Raw genomic sequence first — 17,552 nt, 5'->3', positions numbered from 1 at the left:
TTAAATAGAGGCCTCTCAATTATTTAACCCAAATTCATGGGTATGGGTCTTACCAAGACCAAATAGCTTTTAAACGGGTTATAACATCTCATTAAATTAAAAATTAATCTTACCAATTATTTGATATGAAAATCCTATAAAATAGGGATATACTAAAAATTAATATCCTATTTTATTTAAAAAAAAGATATTATTTATAATTAAGAAACAAATTTATAATAAAGAAAATAAACGGTAATGGGTATCACCAAACTCAGATAGCTTTTAAACCGGATTATAACATATCAATTATTTGTGAAACCATTTCATCATCACATCTCAAGTATATTAATTATTAATTTTCTTACAACAAATAAAATTAAAATCAAAACATACATATATAAATATTAAAAACGAATAATGTAAAACAACCCCCATAATACGGGGGATAAAATGTAGTAAGCTTATATTTATGGTTTTTTGGTTTATGTTTATGTTATATTTGTTAATTGCATTATCATATATTGATGTTTATATTTGTTTATTATCTGTTGTAGATGGATACTGATTCACAAGATCCACAACTCATACCGAGTGACGACAGTGATAGCGGAAGCAAACTTGAGAATGAAAAAAAAATCCAAAAGTAAAATACCCGTGAAACGACGAGCCAAGAAAATAAGGAACTCTTCTTTTGTCTGGGGCCATTTTAAAGAAATATATATTAATGGGCTTATAAAAGGAAGGTACAACTACTGTAACAAAGTGTTTTATACAGACTTAGAGAATAATGGCATATCTCATTAGTTAAGCATATTCCTAGGTGTTCTAAAGATCCTAATGCTATGATAGATCAAAGTATCATAGTTACAAAAAAAAAATTAAATGGTCAGTACTTTGAAAACATGGAGGTTCAATTGCGTAAAAGTCAGGATGATATTGATTAAAATGATCATTATGGAGTAAAGATAATTATTCATATTTTGTTATTCATGTTTGACTTGTATTTTTTCTTTAACTACTAATTTTTACACTTTTTAGTTGAATTTGAGAGCTTTGTTAAGATGAAGATTGAAGTGGCACATTGTTGGAAGTTTCAGTTTTTTTATAAGATTAAACCCGATTGGTTTTTGTTTTGTTTGGATTTTTTAAAGTTAGGCTGGTTTTTGTTTTGTGTGGATTATTTCAAGTTTGGATTGTTTGGATATCTCAAGTTTGGATGGTTTTGTTTTAGTTGATGCGTTTTAATTTGATAATTTAATATTAATCACGTTATGTATTGCCGAAAATCCTGATCCTGAAAATCGCAAATTTTTTGTACCGGTACCGGTATTTAAGGTAAAATTCGGGAAATACGGTACCGTACCATACCAGTCCCGAAAACTCAAAACATTAGTACCGATTCGGTACCGACGGTACCAAATCGGTACCGAATTCGGTACCGGTATCGTACCGATTTTTGCACATCCCTAAGTATGAGCGGCTGCAAATGATCATGTGCAGCAGTTTATAAACTTATGTTGTGTTTGCATTGATGAAACCGGGTTATTTAGCAACAACCATTGACTTGTGTAGCCGGGTCATTTAGCAACAACCATAAAGGTTGTAAAGAAGTTGTGAGAACCGAGCCCCGGTGCTGAAGCGTGAATAATGGTCGTTATTAACGGTGGAGCTCGGATCTGAGCAAGGATCGAATCGTATTCGCTCTTGAAAGGGGGGTTTTGGACGGATGAGTGGTGTTTGGGAGAGAGCCTGAACGATTACAATGAACAATAAGCTGGATGAACAAACATATGCAATCGATTCATAAATATAAAGAAGTGGCAGTATGATTTCATTCATCAAAAGGTTGTCATAACAAAGCACTCATACATACACACATACATACAGTAAAGATCAACCACCTCCAGGAGAGCTCATCCTGGAGGCAGCGGCTCTCTCAAAGAGATAAACCCTAGATCTCACACAATACACTTATTCACTCATGCTAGACAAATTAGCAAATACATCTATTTATACTAGTCTAGCATGTCTTGGTCTTCAAGCCATCCACCCTTGGTTGAGACCAAAAATATTAATTATTTTTCACCCATAATTATAATAATTCGATGCGTCGGTCTAAAATATAAGTCCCAGCAATCTCCCCCTTAGACCGATGCCATCGAATTTCAACTCTATGTGATCAGCAAATAATCTTCCATTCTTCAAATCCGTTTCTTTCCTTGTAAGTCATCTTCAAACCTTTCCTTTGCTAGGTATGCTCGATGAGTGTCTTCGAGCAGATTTTACTTGGAATATATTCTCTTTCGAAGAATACATATTCCCTTTGAGTAAGCTTCGTTCCTCTTGACTTGTTCAAGCTTTGCTCGAATAAGTCCATCGAGCAAGCTCATTCTTCTTGATGTCTTCAGCTTTTCTTATTCAGCAATCTTTAGCATGCTCGGATGTAAATCTTGCTCGGTAACCGAACTGTGCTCGAAGTCTTTGCTTTGATTCACGTGACATCCTCTTATTGCATCCATGCTCATCCCCATGTGCTCGATCATCCTGTGCTCGTAACACTTTGTTAGAACTTGTATGATCAAGCTGTTTGCTCGATTGGCAATCCATGCTTGATAGAAGAATACTCTTGCTCGTTGAAGTGTAGCTTGCTCGAAGCCTTTAACACTTAGAAGAACCAACCATTTAAGGTTCAGAACCTTGCTCAAAATAGTAAAAACCATGCTCGATCGTACCATACTCACAAACAAAGAAACATCTCTAAAGAATCTTGGATTATTGATCAACTTTTCCTTAACTTGAGTCTTTTCACTTGATTTGAAACCAGCAATTTGCAATGAAATTCAAGAATTTTTACTCCCCCAATTTCGTTGCAATTGTCTTTGAAAATTGCGTCTTCAAATCAAGTATGGGTGAAACAACCTTGACCATCCATATCAAGATTGTTGATTCTGTAATAAACAAAGATAAACAAAACATTATGTTGGTTGATACTCATAAGGGATAAAATCCGTAAGCTTGGTCAACACTTGTTCTTGTAAAGCTCTTTGATGAAGTTTGTAAAAAATTGATAAGGCTTTGATTTCCTTTTGCTTGTTGATGATTGGATAAAATTTACCAAAATACCCTTGGTATATATCTTCCATATAGCTCAGCTTGGTCAAACAGTCAACGACACCAAAAATCTCAAGTGTAAGTCATTCACGAGCATGGATTATCGGTTCACGAGCACACATAAGTTAAAGTCCCTTCACGAGCATACTCGGTGTTTACTCAAGCATGCTGGGGAGCTTGCTCGAGGGCCTTGATCGAGAAAACACTTGTCTTTTTCTTTCATCGAGCATGCTGGAAAGCTTGCTCGAGGCCCTTGCTCGAGAAAACACTTGTCTTTTTCTTTCATCGAGCATGCTGGAAAGCTTGCTCGAGGCCCTTGCTCGAGAAAATACTTGTTTTTCTGTGTCGAGCATGATGGAGAGCATGCTCGAGGGCTTGCTCGAAAACACTTGTATTTTTCTGTTGTTACTCGAGCATGCTTCTATCTTTACTCGAGCTTGCTCGAGACCTTGCTCGAAAATACTTGGGTCTTTTTCTGTCTATCATCGAGTATGCTCGAGACCATGCTCGAAAATTACTTGGTTTTTCTTTTCTTTTCCTGAGCATGCACAAAAGCAAAGTGTGCTCGAAGAAGGTTTGCTTGAGTAGAACAAAGTGTGCTCGAGACCAAAAGATAGATTTAAACCAGGATGTGCTCGGGGTTCATGTGCTCGAATCCAAACTTGATGTGCTCAATATAAGATATGCTCGAGATAAGTTGTGCTCGAAGCAACACTTAGTCATTTTTACACTTAGTCATTTCAATGATTTTCCAATACAGAACCTGCTTGAATATTTCCTTTGCATCTTCCATCTGCTGCTACAAACAATGATTAGATTGCTCCTGGTACTTGTTCATTCTTGACTTCTACATATCAGATTGTACCAGCAGCAATGTTCTTCAATATTCCCTTTACTGTTTAAGCAGCACACTCATATCAGAAACAGTTACAAGCACATAAAACTTCAGATCAAGAACCAAGCTTCTACATCTGAAATTAATCGTTGTAGCAATATCCCAGTCATCTCGATATCAACCATCTATCTTCAATCTATCAACAGCCGTTACAGATCCGAAAATCATCTTCAATAACAGTTTTGCCCCAAAACGAGCTAAAAACACTGTTACATCAGATCTAGACCGATATGACCAAATAAACATGAAATTGATGTTGAATCTCCGAACGATTCATCAACCCAAACATCAATCCACATAAATTTTGCCCAAATCATCAAATAATTTCAAATCCCTAAAAATTTTTCAACAAACCTCATCGGTTTAACGTCCATGGTGGATTCAAGAGCGAGATGAATCAGATTCAGCGGTTATTCTGAACGATTCGGCAACCCTGCTCTGATACCAATTGTGAGAACCGAGCCCCGGTGCGGAAGCGTGAATAATGGTCGTTATTAACGGTGGAGCTCGGATCTGAGCAAGGATCGAATCGTATTCGCTCTTGAAAGGGGGGTTTTGGACGGATTAGTGGTGTTTGGGAGAGAGCCTGAATCAATTACAATGAACAATAAGCTGGATGAACAAACATATGCAATCGATTCATAAATATAAAGAAGTGGCAGTATGATTTCATTCATCAAAAGGTTGTCATAACAAAGCACTCATACATACACACATACATACAGTAAAGATCAGCCACCTCCAGGAGAGCTCATCCTGGAGGCGGCGGCTCTCTCAAAGAGATAAACCCTAGATCTCACACAATACACTTATTCACTCATGCTAGACAAATTAGCAAATACATCTATTTATACTAGTCTAGCATGTCTTGGTCTTCAAGCCATCCACCCTTGGTTGAGACCAAAAATATTAATTATTTTTCACCCATAATTATAATAATTCGATACGTCGGTCTAAAATATAAGTCCCAACAGAAGTAAGCATGATGGTATGATATGATGTTCGATGCGGATTCACTTATTTGTATAGCTATTACAGTTACAGGTTTCTGTTGTAGTAGAAAACCAAGTAAAAACAACAAATTTTGTTGGCAACATGAAGCAATTCAAACCATTATTAATGACTATTTCGCAAATCAAACTTATAAAAGTTCTGGTTCATCAAACCCGTTAAACCCGCCAAACCCGTCTCGCAAAACCGGTTTAAATACCCGGACCGACCCATTTGTAATAGGTTCGGTTCCGGTTCCAAACCAGTTCCAGTCTCGTTCTATCCGGGTTGTACCCGTTGCACACCCCTAGTGATTACACTAATTTAAACGTCCGTTACATCTATGTAAAAAGTCGATTCGATGCGTGAAAAATGTTGTAATTTTACCTGCTCACTTGGGATCCGTGCATTCTAGTAGTGTCCGATTTCTCGACGATGTATATTCAGCACCACTGATTGGTAATAACAATGCGGGATGGACTCTGAAACCATTTAAAGAATATGAGACTCAAGAACTTAAGGATTTTGAAAGTGAAACAAAAGCATACTCAACTCTTACCATGGCTTTACCAGAACACATTTTTCATCAATACAGTACTATCAAAGTCTGTGCTTCGTTGTTCACAACATTGAAAACCACAAGTTTGGGAAACACTCTTGAAAGCAAAAAGACTCTTGTAAAATTTCAATTTCAAAATTTTATTTTGATGAAAAATGAAACGGTGGAAGAGATGATTAACCGTTTTAGTCATCTGATTGTTGAGATGTCTAGTGTCGATCTTGAGCCAACAGAACAAGATAAGATCGATACTCTGAAGAATGCTCTACCTTCTTCTTATTCGACTTTCTTGTCCGTGTTAAAAGAGAACGGTTTCTTTCAGAACTCTGAACTTACAACTGTGCAATTCATAAACAAGATTGAAGAAAGGGAATTTGATATCAAATGTCAAAATACGTTGAAGGAGAATCAAAACCATCAGTCTTCAACCCAAAACCCTTTACTTTATGGAGATGCATTGCCAGCAAATAATGCTTCAAGTTCAGCGCCAATCAATGCGTTCTTTGCTCAATCCCAAGAGGATATTAATGTAAACAGTCCACCTAATGTATGTTTTATGGCTAGTGGTGCGACTACAAACTCAAATGCTCATGCATCAAGCTTGCCTAAGGTAAATCTGAAAGAAGTTGAACAACAGTTCGCTTTTGTGTGTGCGTTCATGACTTCTTATGAACAGTTGGTTAGAAGCAAGATCGCTACGAGCGACCTCACAGATGAAGATTACGATCAAATCGACCCGCACGATCTTGAGCTAATGGATTTAAAATGGAACATGGCTATGATTGTTCATAAAGTCAAAAGGTTTATGCAACGAACGGGAAAAGATCTTTCTACGTTGAACAAAAGGGTCGGGTTTGATAAGCTGAAGGTAAAATGTTATAATTGCGGGGAATTTGGCCATTTTGCCAAAGAATGTGACAAGCCGAGGAAAGACTATTCTGGCTCACACAATTCTGAACGTTATTCAGGAAAGAATTCATCTGGTGGGGATAAGAGTAAATCTGCTGTATCTGGTGATCAAGACAAATCTTCTGCTACTCAAGCTTTAGTGGTCAATGAAGTAGTTGATTGGTCTCATAGTTTGTTGGGAAATTAAGCAAATGTGGCTATTGTTGAACCAGTGGAGAAATTTGAAGATGCCAGCAGTGATAATGTATCGGAGGGAAGTGATTCGTCTGACTCTGAGACTGACACTGATCAAAGTCTGTCGTCTCAAACTAAATCAATCTTTGTGAAAGCTGAATCTTATGCTTGTATGGCTAAGATTGATGAGGTATGTCACAAATCTCAATCTAATGTATCTGAACCTTCATCAAAAGTGAATGATTGTGCTGAATGTGCTGTATTAAAAGCCAAACTTGAAACAGCATTAACTCAGAACAATACACTCACAAAAGATCACTTTATGATCAATGAATACTACAAACAGAAGACAAAATTGCTAGAGCAATCAACTTAGAAAATTCAAAAACTGTCTGAAAGCAATCATGATTTTAAAGCTAAAGTTCATTGTAAGATTATTGAAGTTGATCAACATTTGAAGAAGATTCTTCGACTCCGAACCTATATTTCCAATCTTGAAAACGAAATAATGGAATTGAATAATAAGCTTGGAAATTTCAGAGACTCTTCATTTCTTTTGAATGAAATAATTGAGGTTAATCATTCACATAAGAAAAATGGAAAAGCAGGTTTGGGTTACGTCGAAATTCCACCTTCTTTTAAACATGATTACAGTAGCATTCCCGATGTTGAAAAATTTTCAAATATGTCTACTGATAAATCTGAAAGTGTTGATACAACTGGTCCTGCTCGTGAACCAATTCATTTCGAAAGTAAAAAGATTTTCACCAAAAACGAATTAGATGGTTCAATCGAGGAGTTGTCTGAACCAGATGTGATTGTCAAAAACAAAGATATTCCAATTGACAATCATATTCTTTGTGAACCCAAAGATTTTGAACAAGTTGTGTATTGTTCAAAGACTTCGGGTGTTTCTTCAAACACATCAAACGTTCCTAAAGTAATTCCTAAGGAAAAATCTAATGTATCTCAATCAGACAAGCCTTCGGTGTCTGATGAGGAGTTGATGCGATTCGTTAATCCTCAACTAAAATCATCAAATGGAAAAGTTTTTAAATTAAAGGGTTTGTCAAAAGTGTTTTCTAACAAAGAAGTTCCTTTGAATCTTCTTAAACCTGAAATGATTGAAAGTGTATTTCAGGATGACACTTCACAAATGATTGAGCTTGAACAAAAATTTTATCAATCAAAAATTGTAAATGTTCAAGAAAAACCAAAAACTAATGTTTTTAAACCTATCACGTTCATAAAATCGTCAGGTTTGGAAAATTCTTCGAATTTAACAACTCTTGAATTCTATAAGAAAAGAAAGGGTTTAAAACATGAAACACCGAAGAAAGTTACATTTGAGAAACCCAAAGATGATGTTCATAAATCCTTGCTATCAAAGACTACATGTGCTTTTCCACAAAACACTTTGGACTATCGATTATGTTTTAAATGTGGTGAACCGGGTCATGTATCCAAAAAGTGCAAAACAAAGATTGATGATATCAAAGACTCAATATCAAACTTAAAAGAAAATCAAGTTGATGAGTGTGTTATAATGTATTCGAATATTAATCCGAAGAAGGTTATTCGGATTGATTCGGATAATGAAGCAACCTAATGTGTTAACCGTGTTCAACCAATTTGTTCAATGTTGATTCGGGAAGAATACGTAATGGATACTTAAAGAAGAAAACTAAGAAAACCGTCCCTTATTCTCAAGTTCCGAATGTTAGCGTTAATTTAAAAGTTTCTCCTAAAGTATCAAAGGGAGAGCCCAAGCCTTTTTGAACTAATCATTTTACTTGTTTGTGCAGGGTACATCTCGGTCTGTGTCTAATCACAAATGGATATTGGATAGTGGATGTTCTCGGCATATCACCGGCAACCTGGATCTTCTGGATAACGTCAAAGATATTCAAGGGGGTTATGTTGCGTTTGCTAGTAACCAAGGAGGAATGATTACGAAAGAGGGAGAAGTTTCAAACGGAAAAGTAACGTTTGAAAAGGTTAATTATTGTGAAAAGGTGGATCATAATCTGTTGAGCGTGTCACAGATTTGCGATAAGAAATTTACCACCATATTCACCGACAAGGAATGTGTTATTCTTCAACCGGGATACACAATTCCTGAAGACATGGTTATCATGCGATCACCTCGATCAAATGATATTTATGTACTTGACATGAGTTATGATGTACAAGTTTCGCCCTCAGCTACTTGCTTTGTATCCAAAGCAAGTGAGAAAGATTCTATTCTTTGGCATAGACGCATGGGACACATCCACTAAGAAAGATGAACTTTCTAATGTCAAAGGATTTAGTGGATGGTGTGTCACTCAAGAATTTCAAGTTCAATGATCACTGCGTCGCGTGCAAGAAGAGGAAACAAAAGAAATCACATCCAAGCAAGTCATTAAACACGATTTTTACTCATTTGGAACGACTTCATATGGATCTCTTTGGTCTAGTGAACTGTGCCAGTATTGCTGGAGACTTTTATTGTTTAGTAGTGACGGATGATTTCTCACACTACTCATGGGTGCTATTTATGGGATCGAAGGATCAGACTCCTGTTTTAATTCAGAATCTTATCACAAAGATCGAATCACTTTACAAATTGAAAGTGAGACGAATTCGTAGTGACAATGGAACTGAATTCAGGAATAATGTATTGGATTTCTTTTGCATTCAGAAAGTAATTCATCAAGAGTTCAGTGCACATTATGTTCCTCAACAGAACGGTGTATCTGAAAGAAAGAATCGTACGCTGATTGAAGCTGCATGTACAATGCTTGCTAATTCAAAGTTACCTGTTCAATTTTGGAACGAAGCTGTGAATACGACATGCTATACACTGAATCGCGTACTAACGGTAAAAAAGCTCAAGAAGACGAGTTACGAGCTTCTGAACAATCGTAAGCCAAACTTAAAGTATTTAGAACCATTCGGGTGTCCATGTACTGTTTTGAAGAAAGATTTTGGAAAGTTCGATGAGAAAGCTTTTGAGGGTTATTTCTTGGGATACAACTCTCCGAAGAAGCGGATTTTCAATATTTCTTTGGGTTGTGTGGAAGAATGGTATCACGTTGATTGTCAAAGTTATACGACTCCACCAACTGGTACAGGTCCCGATTGGATGTTTGATTACGATCGCTTATTTAATTCGTTTACATCAACAGTCGATGAAGTACCTGAAGACCTCGTTAGATCTTATTTGGAAGATCAGTGTCTTCCGAATCCAAGGTTTTCTTCGGTCCATGTAAATGACTCTCCTAACGTATCAGAAATGCCGAATGTTGTTTCTGAATCTTCCGATGATGCTGATTTTGTGGATTCATCATTTGTCATGATAGATGAAGCTCCTGAGAATACCGATCCAATTCTAATCAGTGATGATTCAACAACTGTCTCTTTAGACACAGCGGAGGAGAATATCACAAATTTGGGTGATAATGTATCTGTTCCAACAAATCCTTCTTTAAGGATTCATTCACAGCATCCACAGGATCAGATAATTGGTGATGTGAATGACGGGGTTCGTACAAGGCACCAATTGGCTAATGTATGTGATGATCAGGTTGATTGTAATGTATCTCCTACCGAGGATTCGATAATTTGTGCTTATGCGGATTTGCACTCTTCGGGTATCCTTAGTATCGCGCAATACACCTGCTTCCTTTCACAGATAGAACCGATTAGTGTCGCAATGGCACTCAAGGAACCGTCATGGGTTGAAGCTATGCAGGAGGAGCTGCAACAGTTTATAAGACTGGGTGTATGGGACTTAATAGATAAACCTGATCGCGTAAAGAAGGCGATTCCAACTAAATGGGTCTTTAAGTGCAAAAAAGGACGATCGCGGGGTAATCGTGAGAAACAAAGCACGATTGGTCGTACTTGGATACAATCAACAAGAAGGCATAGATTACACTGAAGTATATGCTCCGGTGGCACGACTGGAGGCTATACGTATCTTTCTTGCCTATGCAGCCTACAAAAATTTTAAGGTTTATCAAATGGACGTGAAATCGGCGTTCTTGAATGGAGCTATTCATGAGGAAGTGTACGTGAAGCAGCCTCCTGGTTTCGAGGATCCATACTTTCCCGAGCGTGTTTATCGGTTAAACAAGGCTCTTTATGGTTTACATCAGGCCCCGAGAGCCTGGTACAGCACGTTGTCTGACCATCTAATTGAAAGTGGGTTCAAGAGAGGAACTGTGGATTGTACATTATTCTATAAGAATGTGGGTGATGATCTGCTCCTCGTCCAAATCTACGTGGACGATATTATTTTCGGTTCGACAGATGACAGCTTATGTAAAGACTTTGAGAAGACGATGCAGACAAAATTTGAGATGAGTTCGATGGGAGAGATAAGTTTCTTTTTGAGTTTGCAAGTTCACCAGTCTGATAGCGGGATCTTTATCCATCAGACGACATATGTGAACGATGTCATGAGCCGATTCAAGATATCCGATAGCAAAATTCCCTCAACACCTCTTCCCGTGGGTCATAATTTATCACCGGATGAATTGGAGGATACCTTAGATCCAACCCTATATCGAGCTATGATCGGATCACTTATGTATTTGACTGCATCTCGACCTGATATCATGTTTGCTGTTTGTTTGTGTGCTAGGTACCAATCGAGTCCCCGAGTGACTCACCTGGCGGCAGTAAAGTGCATCTTACATTATCTGAGGGGAAATCTTGACATCGGGTTATGGTACCCCAAGGACGATATGTTCGATCTCACCGCCTTTACTGATTCGGACTATGGAGGATGCAATATCAACTTCAAATCTACAATAGCAGGATGTCAATTCTTAGGAAACCGGCTTGTTTCCTAGCAGTGTAAGAAGCAGACAGCGGTCTCAACTTCAACAGCCGAAGCGGAGTATGTGGCGGCCTCGAGTTGCTGCTCACAGGTTCTCTGGATCCAGCAACACTTGCGGGATTACGGTTTGAAATTTCTTACTACTCCCATTTATATTGATAATTCTGCTGCAATTTCAATCACCAAAAATCCGGTTCACCATTCGAAAACCAAACATATTGAAATCCGTTATCACTTTATACGTGATTGTTTTGAAAAGAAATTAATATCAATTGATAAAATTCATACAGATTTTCAAAAGGCTGATCTTTATACTAAGGCATTTGACAAACACGTTTTCAATATCTGCTATGTATAAATGGTTTAAAAACTTTAAAAGAAATTCAAAAGCTTGGTTAAATCATTTTCTTTGTTTTGTTTCGATTTTTGTTGTTTTTAGGGGGGGGGGAATATAAAATCCAAAAATATTGTGATTTCTGTTTGTATAGAGAAAATTTAAAAACTCCAAAAACATTCAAATATTGAAAATTTTCAAAAACATTGAAAAATGCTCCTCAAAATGAGTTTTGAAGCAAAAAAAGGGAAAATGATAGTACATTGACGGGATTGATCTAGTACATGGATAAACTAGATTAAAAATTACCGTAAGGCCAACAATATGATATGCAAAGACAGGCTTGACAGACTATATAGGAACTGATAAGATATAAAGATAATGTATGCCGAACCTAGTGGAATTACATCTTGAAAGATTGATACTATATCTGATTTAAAAAAAAGTCAAAAGTCAAAATGATTACGGTGTGTGCATGCTTTCATTTTTAAAGAAAATTCTGCTTTGTTTTATTTTATTTTGCAAAGAAATTTAACTTTATTTTTTCTTTATTTTTATTCAAATATTGGATCCTCTCCTGTGCGATAAGATTATCCGACCTGAGGGTTAATATCTGGGTATTCTGCTTTATTTTTCTTGGTGTTTCGTATAAAATCTTGGACTTTCTCCGCGCGATAATACGGGATTATCCGAATTGAGGGTTAAGATTTTATGCAACTTCAACTTATTTTTATCTTTTTATTTTTGTTGAAATGGAACCTTATTTGCGTATAGTCATACCGATCTTAAGGGAAAATTTTGACCTTCTGCTTTATTTTCTTTTTATTATTTTTGCATGAGTCACAGTTAATCAAAATTTGGAAAATCAAAAGAAAAACGAACATGTGATATTCACTATACAAGAGATAGAAATGTTATATCTGATTGATGGGGTCCACATATGGTTTCATGCCTAATTGAACCAAATTAAGGCATATCGTAAAGTTTCCGACAAGTCTGTGAAAAGTTTAAGAGGACAATTATATCTGCAATCATCGTTGGGTTACGCGTATAATAATCATCAAAATTGAAGTGTTACTTAGTGATATTTTCGTCAATATGATTCCCTGCTCAACTCACAAAAATATGTACTGCTTTAAAAGTTTAGTCGTTTATTGTTTTCCGTTATTTGTTATTTGAAAAGTTTCGAAAATCCAAAAAGATTTTTTCTTTCTTTTCAATTATGCTTTAGTTTCGATTTACCAAGCTAGCGAATAAATTCAAAAGAAAAAAATTGATCCCCTAAAAATTTTAAGTTAATCGTGCTTAATGTATTTACAACTAGTATCAGTTGTGGTTTTTAATGTAAAAATCCGTTTAAGTTAAGTATTACCGATCCTTGGTTGATCGGGTATTTTAATGTATGCGATTAAATCTTAAAAATTGGATTTAATTGATTATTTAATTCATTGTTAAAACCCTAATTGGTTTTAATATTAATTATTTCCTTAAAAGAGATTTAAATCTCATTTGCTAAGGAAAATTGAGTGATTCGTTAAAATGTTTAACGAATGTAAAGCCATTCATTATAAAGACATTCGCTTCCGTTGTGCATAACGAATGGAGGTCATTCGTTTAAACATTTAACGAATAGAATTTTTAATGTATCATTCGTTAAAGATTAACGAATAACTTCTTTATTCGTTAAAATGTTAACGAATAAAAGAAGGTAATATAAGATTCGTTAAAATTTTAACGAATGAGAATCTTATTCGTTGAAAGGTTTAACGAATCAGGATTATAATTTAACGAATGAGGTCATTTGTTAGTTCAAAATTTGAACGAATGACCTCGGGCGTTGTGAAATTATTGGGGTTTAATGACTCTTCATTCGCCTTCTCACTATTTCATCGACTCCATAAACGGAACTTTGTCAAAAAAATTTTTAGAATCTTATACCTGCTTTTCAGATAGATTGACTGATATCTTTGTATTCTACAGGAAAGATGAGATCAATGATCTAAGAATGGTGATATGTTATCGGTTGTTTAGAGTTAATACATTGATTGTTAATGGATTAACAAAATAAACTGTTAACAACTTATCAAACTTATATTTTGATGAATATTGGAAATAATGATCATTGATAGATGGTTTAAACATGTTTCCAATTATCATCATTGGGTTTAATTGTGAAAATAGCTGGGAATTCAAAGGATTCACGGATGAAACTCGTCGTCATTGACAATAATGAGTCAAAATTAATTGAATAGTTGACTTGATTTAGTCAAATATATCAATTTTAAACTGATTCGTTATCCACTTAACAAAGGATCAAATCAGATTCGTTATCATTTTAACGAATGATAGTCTAATTTGTTGATTAGTTAACGAATAACTATCTGATTCGTTAAGGTAACGAATGGATAAGTTAATTTTTATAACGAATCAGATTTGATTCGTTAAAGGATTTGATAACTAATAGAGTGTAATGAATCTGAGCTGATTCGTTTGAATGTTGAACTTGATTCGTTAATTGTAACGAATAAGTTAACGATTAAGGTAATTCGTTACTTGTAACGAATGTACCATTTAATGTATGAATGTCTCATTCGTTTAAACCTGTTAACGAATGAGATTGACATTTGTTAATCAGATTATTATGTTTGAATATTTTACTAATGTTTGCTCGTATTTAACATATATGGCTGACGAGAATATTCAAAACCCTGTTCCCGAGCAACAACCAGCAAATAATCCTGAGCCACAGCCTGAAATTCAAGCTGAACCTATTCAAGCTCCCGTCATGCTGTCATGGAACAAGAGCCATAATATTTGTGCCTATCTTGAACCGATCTTTGAAGATTCTCCTATATTCGGGGGAATGATTAGTTTTCTGATTCGCTCGAGAATCTACAACGCCATTTCTACCAGTACAGTTGTTTATCAGAAGATAATACAAGAGTTCTGGAATACTGCTAAGTTCAATGAAGAAGATAATAAGATAGAAGCGGTTATTCAAGAAAAACGGGTGGTGATCGATATTGGCGTGATCAGAGACTCGCTGGGATTTAATGACACAATTGATGACAGATGTGAGTTCGATAGAGCATTGATCAGAGGATTATTTTGCCGTGTAAAGTATAATGGTGATTTGGGCAGATCTATGTACAACAAAGCGAACTTGTCTGAACAATACAAGTATTTGCTTCACGTATTTATTCATTGTCTCGGTGGACGTAAGGGTGGATTTGACGAGTGCCGAGTGATGCTTCAATCTGTGTTTGTTGCCCTTGTTCTTAATATACCACTCAATTTCTTAGAATTGGTTTATTATCATTTGAAAGAAAACATCACCAGCAGACATAAGTTCTTAATGTATCCCAGATTTTTGCAAATGATGATAAATGATCTGGTGCCTGACTTCGAAAAAGATCAAGCAGACGTGATGAAGCTCGATCGTATGAATGAAGAGACGATGCAATGTTTAAGATCGTACAGAGGTCAGAGTTTGGCAGATCGACCAAAGTTTAAACGTTTGATTGGTCATCTAGCGAATATTGATTATATCGTGCCACCTAATGATCGTTGGGCTCATGACGATTCTGATTCAGAACGTGATGGTGGTGATGGTGGAGATGATGGTGGTGATGGTGGTCCAGGACCACAAGCCGAGTTAAGTTATGAATAGAAGCGTAAGCGTAAAAGTAAAGAACTGATGACAGAAAAGGGGGAGAAACCTAAGAAACAACAAGTTAGAAGAGGTTCGGGTATTGAGATACCGAGTCAGTCGTTTGTGCCTTCTACTGCTGTTTCTACTCCTATTATTCCTTCTACTGCTTCTCCAGTTCCAGTTCCAGTTCCATAGATTCTACGATCTCCTACTCCTACTACAATGTCAGATTTTCCTCGTTCTCCAACACCTGTCCAGATGCCTACTTCTCCAATGCCTCCAACTCTGACTTTGGCTACTACTGTGAGGCCTGATCCTCATTTTGGAGACATATTACATACTGTATTGGCACGGATGCCAACACCACAGCCAACTACTTCTGTTACTCCTGTTACTCCAACACCGTTGCCGAGGCCTGAGCATTCTTTTATGTCATTCAATCGTCCTCAGGGTCCAATGCAACCAGTGCATCCTAATTTCTATCACATGGCTCCTCATGCTAAATGGTTTCACATGATGAATCTGTTGCATTTACAGCAAAATCAAATGCAAGCAGACAGAGCTGCAAATGAGCTAGCGCAACGGAATTTGCTAAGGCATCTTCTATCGGCTCAACGTGATAATAGGGAACTTCGGGCCCTGATTGCTGCTCAGGGGGAGAAATTAGATAAGCAGGATGATGATATTCTTCAACTAACATCCAAAGAAGATGAATTAAAGAAGTTGAAGAATAATGAAGATGATCAGGATGGTGCAAGGGGTGGGGAAGATCAGCAACCGGGCGGACGTTCCATACCATCGGCGGGTAATAAGACTGATGCGAGTGTTGGTGGTGGGTCTGAAGCTAGTAATCTACAGATTGTTCCATATAAAGATTACACGAGAGCCAAGCCAATAGATGTTATTCCGGCTAACATGCTTCTATTTGTAGGAATGGATGGGATTGTATACAGTATGGTGAATGCTGATGAGATCGAAGAAGGAGAATTTGTTGATCATTCTTTAATGAAAGAACAAATTGCCTTGCTTCTGGATCTAAATGATGATGAGATTGAGGAATTGGGTAAGAACATGGATGTGGAGATGGAAGATAGTACTGATACAGGTATTCCTCACGAGAATGTACCTGATTTTGAAGAAGCGGAAGTGGAAGATGTTACTGCTGAAGAATATCCGGTGTTTTACACAGATAATAACAATGACTCGGGTATTCCATTCTTCACGACTGAACATTTTAATGCAGCAGAACGTCGGTTACAAGAAGAAAAGAATAAGTTTAAAGCTGCTGAATCAAGTCATGTATCCACTACTGATAAAAAGCGGAAACGTGCTTTGGATGGTATGTTTGAACACAATGTTGAGAAGATGAACAAGATGATCGAGACTTTCAGATATCATGAACGTGAAGAAGTGAAAATTGAGAAAGCTCGAACGTCAGCATACCAGATGAAGAAGTACAAGCCAGCTAAAGATGTGAGAGGTGATATGGTAGCATGGCAGTATTATTCAGATCTTAAGGTATATATCGTGAAGTGGGAGCATGGTATTTATTATTTCAAACGCCCACACGATATCTTATCTATGCCCAGATGGGATGTGAGAACCCTAGCCAATCGACCGTTTGTAAATCGTGGGGATGATAAGTGGGCTAGTTGGTTTTATAAATAGTTATTGCATGAACCGTTTTGGTTTCAAGTTTTTCAAGCCTCAGGTGCCTACTCATAAGTACATTGATGAGATTGATACTCGCACAGGCTGGAGAAAGTTAATTTTACAGGTAAAGCCGCCGAAGACTATGAAGAGGGTTCCAATGAAGACATTTCCTCAGAGTCTATTCACCGTGTTTAATTATTGGTACTAAGACAATCGTACAGGTGAAGCGGTTATTGTATATGGTCACGGTTCTAACACGAAGACAATTTGTGTGATTGATCCAATGTGGTTGGTTAACTTATCTGAGTCTGACAACGATGCGCTATTTACTAGTCAGATCAGATTTGCTAACGTAAGAGACTATGAGCTTGCTATGCAGTTTCAGAACATGGTTAAAGTTTGTTACACATACAAGATTCATAGCTGCGTTGACTGGAAGACAAAGATGTTCCAGCGTTAAAGTAG

This window comes from Bidens hawaiensis, unplaced genomic scaffold, assembly GCF_021521415.1.
Source record: "Bidens hawaiensis isolate Kalapana, Puna unplaced genomic scaffold, B.hawaiensis_p1.1 tig00005019_1, whole genome shotgun sequence".
Lineage (NCBI taxonomy): Eukaryota > Viridiplantae > Streptophyta > Magnoliopsida > Asterales > Asteraceae > Bidens > Bidens hawaiensis.
Note: the sequence above shows the minus strand (reverse complement) of the source record.